At 39.3% G+C, this 11,361-nt stretch overlaps 1 long non-coding RNA gene across 1 annotated transcript; it reads left to right on the forward strand.

Annotated features, from left to right (window-relative positions):
• The first annotated feature begins 1,835 nt into the window (after positions 1 to 1,835).
• Positions 1,836 to 2,946, forward strand: LOC143885528 (uncharacterized). Its single transcript, XR_013253393.1, has 2 exons — positions 1,836 to 2,357; positions 2,522 to 2,946. It is a non-coding gene; the product is annotated as an uncharacterized LOC143885528 (long non-coding RNA).
• Positions 2,947 to 11,361: the final 8,415 nt, after the last annotated feature.

The raw sequence follows: 11,361 nt of genomic DNA on the forward strand, positions 1-11,361 counted from the left end.
GGCTAGACTAGGAAACATATAGTCAGCCCATAGTTTTCCTTAGGTTGCACAGCCTAGTTACACATAGGATGTAGGACCCACCTGCATTAGCTTAAGGCTAATCAACTTGCATTAGTTAGGGCATATAGAGAGTCCTAAAAATTACAATTCACATGAACTTAAGTGATCATACAAAAAAGCTTTAAAAATCAGTCGAGTCTAGTGGATCGAGTCTAGGATAGTGGTTCTAGATGGTTAGGCATAGTAGTTTAGAATAGGGCATCGAACTACATTGACTCCGATTCTTCCCGAGGCCGGGATACGTAGAGCAGCTGGGATGGACGGCCATCTTGGTCTGAGTCAATGCATTAGAGTTTTAGGATTCATTTTATCCAATTATGTTTAGAATTGATTTATGTTGTATGTTTTGCTGTGTTTTTTTTACTTTCATGTACAGATCCTATACCTTTAGCTGTAGCATGCATGTGTTTGCACACCAGAACTCAGACACCAATTAGGTATGACACTCATAACCTAGCTATTATTAGGCGACACTTCTTTCATTTCTTTTATGTGTGCTTATTATTCATCTCCGAGACATGCATGATTAGATAGACGTCTTCTCGGAGATATTTGTTCCCATTTCATATGACTTTCGCCCAAAACTCTTCAAAATTATTAAGTAAATGGCATAAGAGACCAGGTGTTTGCACTTGGGCGGATGAGGTGCTCTTTAGACCTTCCGAATTCGTAACCAGGCACGAACCTTCTTTTATATCTCTGGTTATCCGTTGCAACAGAGCATAGTATGGGATCCTTGGCCCACTTCCTTGGATGGCGACTCTTCTTTTGTTTAAGGTACACCTCGAATCTGGGCTAGTCCCCGAATCGAGAGGTATCTCACCCTTTGTATCGCCACTCATGCTGTGATAGGCATTTCTTCTTTCGAGAGTTCCTTGGTATAGCTCTCCATTCACGTGGATGATCCTGAGACTGTGCTTGTGGGGCTCGTCCCCGCCCCTCTCTCGGATCGGGGTCCACAGGCTGGCGACTCTGCTGGGGATACTTTCGAGATATTGCCTAACTCTGTTAAAATGCCATTTGTTACTAACTTTGAAGAATTTTGGGCTAAAATCATTATAAATGGGAATTTAATCGCTTAGAATCCAGGGGCACCAAATAGGTGTTTAAAACAAAGGATTCACACACTACACAGCATACATCATCATGTTTTTTTTTTTATTGATTTTTATTATTATTGGCTCCACGGGATAGATACAATGGGTGCCACATGGGATGTCATTACCCTGTTGGTGCTGTTGTATTTATTTCCAAGCTATGCGCCAGTGCTGCAGTCGTAAACACTCGGTGTACTTGTGTTTAAATACTAAAAGACAAGATGAGTTAGTGCAATTATAACAACACAGTGGTTCCGATATCATTTGCGTTAATTTATTTACTTAATTGTGGTTTGTTAGTGCCATGCATAAAGTCAAGTCAGAATAAAAATAGGGAAATGATACTTAGTCCCATTCATGAAGTCTAAGTCAAAACGAATTTTTTATAGTTCCTTATATTTTATATTTTCACAATAAAAATAGGGAAATGATTTCAGCACAACCATATTCTAATACATGTGCTCATGTATATTGTCTTTTAGTATTTAGTGGTTTCATAACTCATAAGTGCACTTTGAGAACTGTAATAACCTTTTTACAGCTCTTTAAACACTAAAAGGCAAAAAGGAAAAGATACATGAGCGAATGTATAAAAACATGGTTGTGCTGATATCGAAATGATATCAGCACAAACATGTTTTAATAATTGCACTAACTCATCTTGTCTTTTATTATATAAAGAGCTGTCAAAGGTTATTACAGCTCCCACAAAGCTCCGACAAGCAATTTTAAAAAGAAAAGACAAGCTGAGTTCGTGCAATTATTAAAACATGGTTCTGCTGATACCACTTCCCTAATAATAAATGATTCTGATAAAAGTCATGGGCGTGTGTAACAGGGAGACTCACGTTTTGTCCTGTAGTCCATAATCTGCAGTTCTGCACCAACTTTCAGAACTTTTTTTTATTGTTTTTCCTGTTACATAATCAGTTCAGGAAGACTAATGCACTTGTCATTAGCTTTCTCTCTTTGCCATTACTGTTTAGTTGGCCTTTGTTTTTCTCTGCATTTCTTTCACCTCTGGTTTTTCTTTTCTTTTTCCCATGGAAACAGAGATAGAGGAACAAGAGGAATACATGAGCTTGAAAGTGAGGACTAGAAAGATAAAAAATGAAAAGGAACTAAAAGCTGAAGAACAAGTTGGTGCAAAAGAAGAGTTGGGTGAGCAAGAAAGAAGCATTTTCTTGGATGTAACTCAAGGTAAAGACCCTTTTTTCTATCATTCCTTTGCATTTTTTTTTCTCTCTGTTGAGAGGTTTCTTTCTTGTTTTGGGTTTAAGTAATAAGGCTTTTTATTAAAAGGTGGTATTGTTTGGAGTTAAATGACTGTCATGCCCTTGATTTACTGTATCTGCTTCTATCAGTGGGGCATGCTTGAAGGTTTCACAAATAAGAAGAGTTGGAGACTGAAAAGTTTTTTTAATTTTCTTCTTTGTGTTGGTGGGCATTTTCAAATGCATTGGATGAACTATTTGTTTGATGGGAAATCAGCTTTCAGCTTATGAGTTGCACTGGAAGGCTATAAATTTGATGAAAAAAAGGGTGGTTTTGTGATTTTGGGAATTAGGTATTATATTATTTAATGGTGGGACCAGATCAGGTTGTGGATTTTGATGGTTATGGACCTATATGTGCAAGAGTGTGATGTTTTACTGTGTGAAGCTAGTTGATTTAGAAGGGAGAAACTTGTTTGGTTTCTTGAATGGATTTGCTCTATGTTCTTTTTCTTTTTAGGTTCATCAAAGAGACCTGCTGTTCTATTATATCCATGGCTAATTTATTTGTTTCATTGTTGTATTAACTATTAACTATACCAGAATTTCCAGTCTCGGACCTGGAGCAAACAAGAAGAGATATGAACGGTTTGAATTTCAAAATTTTGACTTTCTTACTCTAAAAAATGATAGTACATAACATAAAAGACTTCATAAGCTGCTCAAATCTTGCTTTCAATTCTGCAAAACTAGTCTATGCGATTGCAAGAGTAAGATATATCGCTGATCAGATCAGATGCGTAGCGCTGATTAACGGGTTGATCTTAGACTCTTAATCCAACCTTGATTTCTAGTCTCAAGACAATTTATACTTGCTTCAAATTTGTTCCCAAGTGTAGAATACCCACACAAATAGGCCGTTCTCTGTTATCTCCTTAGCTTTGAAAGTGCTTCATTGGGAAATCAAATACAACTATTCTCCAGCTGTTGTGGTGAATAATGGGTTCCTTATTTTTCCACCAAATTGTAGGGAAAAAGAGGTGGAAAAGTCATTTTTAAGTCAGAACAATTGCTCTTTTTAGATTAATTTAAATGTACTAAATATTGGTGGGGGCGCTTGACAAACAAGGAGCAATTGGAGGAGAAGAACAAGATAATGGACTAAGATGAATATGGAATAAAGTCATTTTTACTGACTTGCATTGTCCGTTTGTACACAAAAATGTTGCCCAAAAGGTTGTTACCGTTCTCAAGAATGTGCCTGTAAATTTTCAGTAAGGGGGGTGAGATATCCAGCAAAGAAGTATCAATACCAATTCTCATATGTAATTAAGTAAAGAGGAAAAGATCAAACAAGAGTGTGACTATCAAAATGAGGATGTGTGGAAATTGACACACCCTTTTGCTAATAAAAGACCCGAATTAGGGTTTGTAGAGAGGGAGGAGGAGGAGTTCTTCATGTTGGCTTCTCCCAAGAGAGAGAGAGAGAGAGAGAGAGAGAGAGAGAGAGAAGAGAAAAGGGGAGGCGTCATCTTCGTCTCCTCCGGCTGGAATCCGGCAAACCCATTTTTGCAACTCCGGTAACTTCGTCGGAATCCAACCTTTGCCTCTAACCATCCACCATCCATTGCCATCATCACCTCTACCTCCTTCTCCACCCTCTCTACACCACCATCCTCAGCCACCTCCATTTCTACAGCCACCACTCTCAAACCCATTTCATTCATCTTCCCCGACGATCCTCGCGGGAATCCGGCAAGCCCCATCACTTCCGACCACCATCTCCCTTTTCTACCATCACCCAAACCCACTTCATCTTCCCACCATCTCTGTAAACCACCACCACCTCTACACCATTCACCTCCACCACCGTCTCGTCCTTCAAAAGCCTATCCATTAAACCCCCCAAATCCAGCAAGCCTACGGCCATAGGTGCCGACCAACTCCTCCCCAACCAGATTTATCCCCCTCTAATCCAAACCCTCTCCATACCGCCAGCCACCATCCAAACCACCGCCAAACCCTCTTCTACTTCCACCTCCATCTCTTATCCACCATCTTTTTCACCCACTAAACCCACTTGGATTTCTTCCATTTGCAGCCACTTCCCCTTTATCTCAAAACCCATTTTAAAACCCATAATCAACCCCAATTTCCCTTTTCACCAACAATTTTTCTAAACCCATTTCTATCCTTTCCAACACCCATTATTATCGGACATTTCCATTTGGTCTTGGTTGCCATCGCTCGCATCATCAAATCGAAGGGAAGAACAGAGAAAGAAAAGGGAAGCACAAGTTTCTATCTTCTCAAGTATTTTCCCCAATTTTCTCCTGTTTTGCCATAGCTTGTTTGACTGCTCATCTTTGTTTTAGTTTCTATTCAAATGAAATGGTGTTTTGTTTATGGTACTTTTTAACTCGGTCTTGGTTTCGATCCTCCGATCATATTATACCCGCCGATTCTGGGCTGTAATTTCAACCTTGATTCTCGTTTTAGTGTTCCGTGTTACCAATGGGTTTCAATTTTGACACTCTGTCATTATAAACAAATTTGGTCATACTTTGAGTCATAAACTGATTTTAGTTTTAATGCTTTGTGATTACAAAGGAATTTGGTAATGCTTTGTGTCATAAGCTGACTTGGAATTTGGTAATGCTTTGTGTCATAAGCTGATTTCAGTTTTGATCCCATGTGACTACAAACAAACAATTCAGTCCTGTGTCTTAGTTTGCATTGATTTTGTGAGTTAATGTGCCTATGTTCCAATAGCAAATGCATATTTACAAGACACAATGATATAATTTGATTATCAACTCTAATTTCACCCTTTCTGTCGGTTATTATTCATGTTGTGTCTGTTTGGAACCACGAGCAGCATAAGATAAGACTCAAAATTGTTGGTATAACCCCTTGCCCTTCTTGTCCTCATTCTTATGCTAGGATTTCTCATCAGGTTTAGGGATTCTCCTTTTGTGGGGCCTTTGCTTCTTATAGGGTTCAAGGGTTCAACCTTGTCTCCATCTTCTGTTCTCTTCACGTTCCTTGGGATATTCATTTCATTTCGGGACCCCATCGATTTTAGGAACACTTCGTCATTTTTCTCGGGTTTAGGCGACGACGGACGGAAACCTCCTGAGCCAAAACCCCCTTTCAATCAAAGGGATAAAAAACAGCAAAAATCTAAAAACAGCAAATAACATAAAAAACGCCAAAAAACTTTCGAACTACGTTGGCTTGATCCCTTTCCACAGGGTACGTAGGTAGCTTGGGTCTACCCAAGTCCAGTCAAACCTTTTTAATAAATATTTTCAAACATTTCAAAACAAAAACAAAAATGGGCATGGATGGTGATTACCAGGTCACTCGGAGCCCTCTTTTCATTCCATTTCCGGTTTTCATTGTGGTTTTCCGGTTTCCATTGGTTTTCTGACGTTTTATCGGGTTTTGGGACGTGCGATGACGTAGGGTGGCCTCTTTACAGGGATTGTCCTCGCTGAGCCCAACGATAGGTCATGACGATCGCGAAACTTGTCCGATCTTCAGGAGAGTAGGATCGCTGGGCTTGATTCTTTTTTGAATCGCCCTCCGAGCCTATCGTGTGTTCCATCTTCTTTCCCTAGCATTTTTGGTTCTCACATACCGTTGATTTTCTGATTTTTTTCTTTTCTTGCACCTTTTAGCTTGCTGTGTGCTTATCTTAGATTTCTTATGCATTCTAGTTTGTTTGTTCTTCTAGCGTGCGATCGATTGCCATTTTCTTAGTCTTATCTCTTACATAGGCTCGCATGCTAGTGTGTTTACTTTACTGCTTTGATTGCTTAGCTATAGCGTTTATCCATTCGTCTTATCTTGATTATCTGTCTAGCTATAGCTCTTTACTACTTTCCTTATCTCATTATATTTATCATTGTCTGATTAGTTATAGCTCTGCATGGGGATGTTATTGCTTTCCTAGAATGTGATGAGTTAGGATTAGATGCGATGAGTTAGGATTCGGATGTTTATTTTCTTTTTCCCATCCCCGGGTCATGCATGCGTAGATAGACGTTTTCTCGGGGATGATTGTTCCCATTTCACATGATTTTCGCCCAAAACTCTTCAAAGTTAATTAGAACTGGCATAAGAGACCATGTGCTTTCACTTGGGCGAATTGGAGGTGCTCTTCGGATCTTCCTCATTCGTCACCAGTCATAGACCTTTTGTATCTTTGGTTATCTGTTGCAACAGAGTATTTCATGGGATCCAGGGCCCATTTCCTTGGATGGCGACTCTGGGTTATTTTAGGTACATCTTGGTTTCGAGGCTCTGTCTCCGGATCAAGAAGTATCTCATACATTATACATCGCCACCCATGCTGTGAGTGGCATCGTTTCGAGAGTTCCTTGGTAGAGCTCTCCTTCACATTGTGGAGGTCTTGGAGGATTGACTGGGGGATCTCGCGTCCCTCGCTCACCGTCCTCGGGATCGGGGTCCACAATAACTCACGGCGAAATCTTCTTGCAAATAACTTTGTGACGATATGGAAGTCTAAACCCTGAAATTGTTGATGATGGTGACTTCCATGATCAAGGCTGATTTACAACACGTCACAACTCCACAACCAAGAGCCTCTGGTTCTCTTAAACTTTCTGTAGAAAATTTCAGATTTCAGCAAACGCTGAAATTTGCATACTGTTTTTCTTTTCTTTTATGGTCTTTTTTTTTTTTTTTAAGGACTGGATTCGAGTTAGGGAAGATGAGTGTGGAGGACGGAAGTGGGGGTGGGTCTGTTAGGGATTGGTTTTGGTGAGGGCTGGAACATGGAGGAGATGGAAGGTGGGTGGGCTGGATGGGCTAGGGTTTCAAGAGGTTGAAGACAACCGAGTTGACTGGGTGAGTCAACTCAGCAGTAGAGAAAAACAACTTTATTCGCAGATTTTTGTCGAGAAATACTAGAATCTTTGGACCTTTTGCTTTGATACCAAATTGATGTAGGACCGTGAAGGGAAATTTGATGAAAGGGGAGAGAAATAGACAAAATGGGATAGAATTAGAAGAATAGGGGAAGAAAAAACGAAAATAACCTGAAGAAGAGACGAATTTAGGGAGAAGTAGAAGAAGAAGAGAAGAAATCAGAAAAAGAGAAAAAAACATAAATTGATTTTCTCTCTCTACACACTCTTTGGTTTTTCTCTCTTCACTCGGGCCATTTCTGCTCAAAATTGGCTCTCGCCATCAACATGAAAGTTGTTCGTGACAACTTTTAGAGCGCATCCAATCTATTTTCAGCAGCAGACAGTGAGTTTCAGCACAGTTTCAGGACCTATCTCAGCCGTTGATCCGAGCTATCCAGGAGTCCGATTTCATATCCGCGACAGACAGTGTGTTTCTTTCAATGCATTGGATTGTAGTTCTCTAGCAATACAATGGATTTGATTATGTGCATGTGACATGCATGAGGCCTCGAGTTACCTTCCTTTGTTTCCTCTTTTGTTTTGGGTGGCAAAAAAAGTAATGTATCTACGATAGTGGGAAAGTTAGTTATTTTATAGCCACGTAGAAAACATTTGCATATATTTAAACTACATAATAATATGGGATTTTCTAGGCAATTTCGCGGAAGGCCATTTTGCGCCTAACATTTGCACGAGAGAACAGCCACCGAGTTTTCTCATGCAAAAGTCAGCCGTGAAATGGATTTATGTGGAAATGCCTACAAACCCCTTATAATAGTATATAGATAGCTTCAATATAGCTGTGTATTATGTAAGCTAGGAAATAAATGTACTAAAATTTGCATTTATATGGTATTTAATACCTATATGGAATTCACATTTATAAGATATTTGACTCAGAAAATAAAATTCACATTCATAATGTATTTAATAGAGGGAGAGAGATGTTAGAAGGTTGGATGATGGTTGGTCCATCATTTAATGAAATTGAAACTTTTTTAGTTGCCATCCCGCGTGTTTACACCCATTTTTGAATTTAAGATTGGTCACGTGGGAACAAATCACCGGATGATGATTTTTCCTTTAGAGTCGGGACAGTTATTTACCAACGATCGTTTTTCCAAAGCTAAAAACAACACTTATTCTCAACGAATAGGAGTTTAAAATTCACAATGAAAGTCGGCACTTATGACAAGTTCCCTCCCTGAGATCAAGAGTAGTTGTAGACAGTTACAATAGAAATCTATATGAAGAGATGATACAACCAAGGAAGAGGACTCATAACCAAATTCAAACAAGTCATAATTTATCTTTACATTTCTGCAGCGTATTTACTTTTTTTAGTTGTGGTTTCTTCCAAGAATTGGAGACGTAAACGAATGGGTTCATCATCTATAGTGAGCATTTCTCTTAAATTTCAATTATATAACCTGAAACTGGTGCATGTTCGTGTCATTTCTGTTAAGAATTTAACCAAATTCTTGTAGATCTCCATCTAGTCGTTTGCATTTTGTGTGCATCAACCTTAGAGCCATCACTTTGCAACATGATACTAAAAAGTCATTTGTTTAAAAGGCATTAAGATCCAAGGAAGAAGTGGTGTTCCCCTCTTCTTCTCAATCGTCTAAAATCCAATCCCAAGGGACAGAGTTGATTACCCCTTGAATTGAATTTTCGATACAAATCTCAATAATTGGCACACCAACGCATCCATTAAACTACACATGCTTCATTGACACGCACAACACTGGGTAATAGCAAACACCACGCCACCGCAAAAGAGAGGTGTTAAAAGGTGTTGGTCCATAAAATAAGGGTGGCCAGTGCAAGAGGTACCCGCCATTGCGGGGTCTCGGAAGAGCTAGATGTACGTAGCCATACCCTTGGCTGCTTCCGTGACTCGAATCCGTGATCACCATGCCACAATATATGGAGCAACCTTACCGTTGTGCCAAGGCTCTCCCTCTTAAAAGGTGGTTGTCCAACATTTAATAAAATTGAAACTTATGGGCATGTGTTGGCAACCATGAAAAATATGTTATATAATATTAGTAGGGCTAATGGTGAGAGATGGGAGGAGAGGGAGAGTCTTTAGAGGATGGGAGTTAGAGGAGCATGAAGTAAAAGGCCCTGTAAAAAAACAAATTTGAATTAGAATATTTTTCCCCTGGATTTTACAGATTTCTCATACTCTTTTCATGCTCTCTCCCCCATGTCTACCCCATCCTCTTCCCCCTCCTCAACTCATCTTTCACAATTCACAATTGGGCCCTCGAATATTCCATGGAATAATGTTTCATGGTTGCCAAAGGTCCCGTAAGTATTTCTTTTATTTGCCTCCCCTCCCAAAAAAATATGAAGCCGCTTGGCTTTATATATGAAATAGATACATGCCGTGGGAGTGCTCGGCGAACGGCCTATGTCTTCTAATTATATATTTCTATAGATATAGGATATTGATATTGGCACTACTATGTTTTGATATCTGCACCAACTCAACTTGTCTTTCTTTCTAAATAGGCTTCCGAGAGCGTTTTTACGAAATTGTGACAGCCATTGGTCAGCTGATTAAATAATAAAAGACATGGTGAGTTAGCTTTTGACAGCTTTCTTTGTAAATTGTGATAGGCATGGACAGCTGATTAAATAATAAAAGACGGGAAGTGACATTTACGCCCCTTTTCATCACTAGGACAACCAGCGTCAGTGTATCAATGGCAAAAAGGGCCTCATGTACTTTATGTCGGAAAAATCCAGAGGCTTTGATTGCAAAGCAAATGGGTGTCCCTGGTGATAAAAGGGGCGTAAATATCATTTTCCTAAAAGACAAGTTGAGTTAGTGCAATTTTCAAAGGGTAGTGATAAATTCACCTCTCGAAGAAGAAAATCTCCCCCTCACCTGGGTTGAAGAAGAAGAGTACACCCCCTTTAACGGGGGTGAATTTATCACTGCCCTTTTCAAAACGTGTTAGTGAGGATATCAGTAGCCTACATTTAATAGCCAATCCGATTGTCAGGATAATTTGCGGGAAGTGATATTTACTCCCCTTTTCATCACCAGGGACACCCAATGCCGTGTACGTGGCAATCAAAGCCACTAGATTCTTCTGACATCAAGTACATTAGGCCCCCTTTAGTCATTGGTATACTGGCACCAGGTGCCCCTGGTGATGAAAAGGGGCGTAAATATCACTTCCCTAATTTGCTCATAGTAGTTTTGAGCAATCTTCGATAGGACCCACCACATTAAATGCTCTTATAGATCCAAAGTGGTGGTAGGTGTGGTGCAATGGATCGTTCCTGAGAAAATAAAAATTCAGTCAAATGAACCCAGTATTATTCTATATGAACCTGCTAAGAAATGGTCTTATTTAAATTTAAATTTATCTTCTCTTCACCAGAGAAGAATAAGAAAAAGCATAAAGAAAAACCAGAAGATATGGTAGATCTCAAGTGAAATTAAATACATGAAGTCCTTGCTTTATTGATATCATTGCTGATGTAACTTCATTAAATAGATAGGAGTCCTTATTAAATATTTCTACTACCAGTTTACTAAGAATAATTCTAGAGGAGTTCTAAACTGAAGGGCACCCTTGCAAAAAAAAAAAAAAAGGATGAAAGGACGCCCCCATTGGTTGTAAATCACCAAAGTGCATTTAATTTAATTCACTTTGGTGATTTACAACCAATGGGGGTGCCCTTTCTTGTAGAATCTCATGTGATGACCCACATGGTCTGCCCATTTTAAAGGGACATCTCATGAGAAAGATAAAAGACTATAAAAAATCAACAGTTCATCTTTTCTTGATAGAAACCCTTTAGACTTATGGATCAAGGGCCTAGGATCATCCGATCAACATGATCCCAACATCATTCGGATAGCTTAGGCCTTGTTCGTTTAAGATTATGACAGCTGATTGTGAGTGCCAAACTGATTATTTGACTCATATTTAAATGCAATCTTGAGTCCAATAATTGGTTTGGCACTTACAATTGGTTGTCATAATCTTAAACTAATAGGGCCTCAACGGGCACTCACAGTTGACGAAC

This window comes from Tasmannia lanceolata, unplaced genomic scaffold (assembly GCF_043159265.1).
Source record: "Tasmannia lanceolata isolate RefF3 unplaced genomic scaffold, GAP_Taslan_0.1 ptg000002l, whole genome shotgun sequence".
Taxonomy (NCBI): domain Eukaryota; kingdom Viridiplantae; phylum Streptophyta; class Magnoliopsida; order Canellales; family Winteraceae; genus Tasmannia; species Tasmannia lanceolata.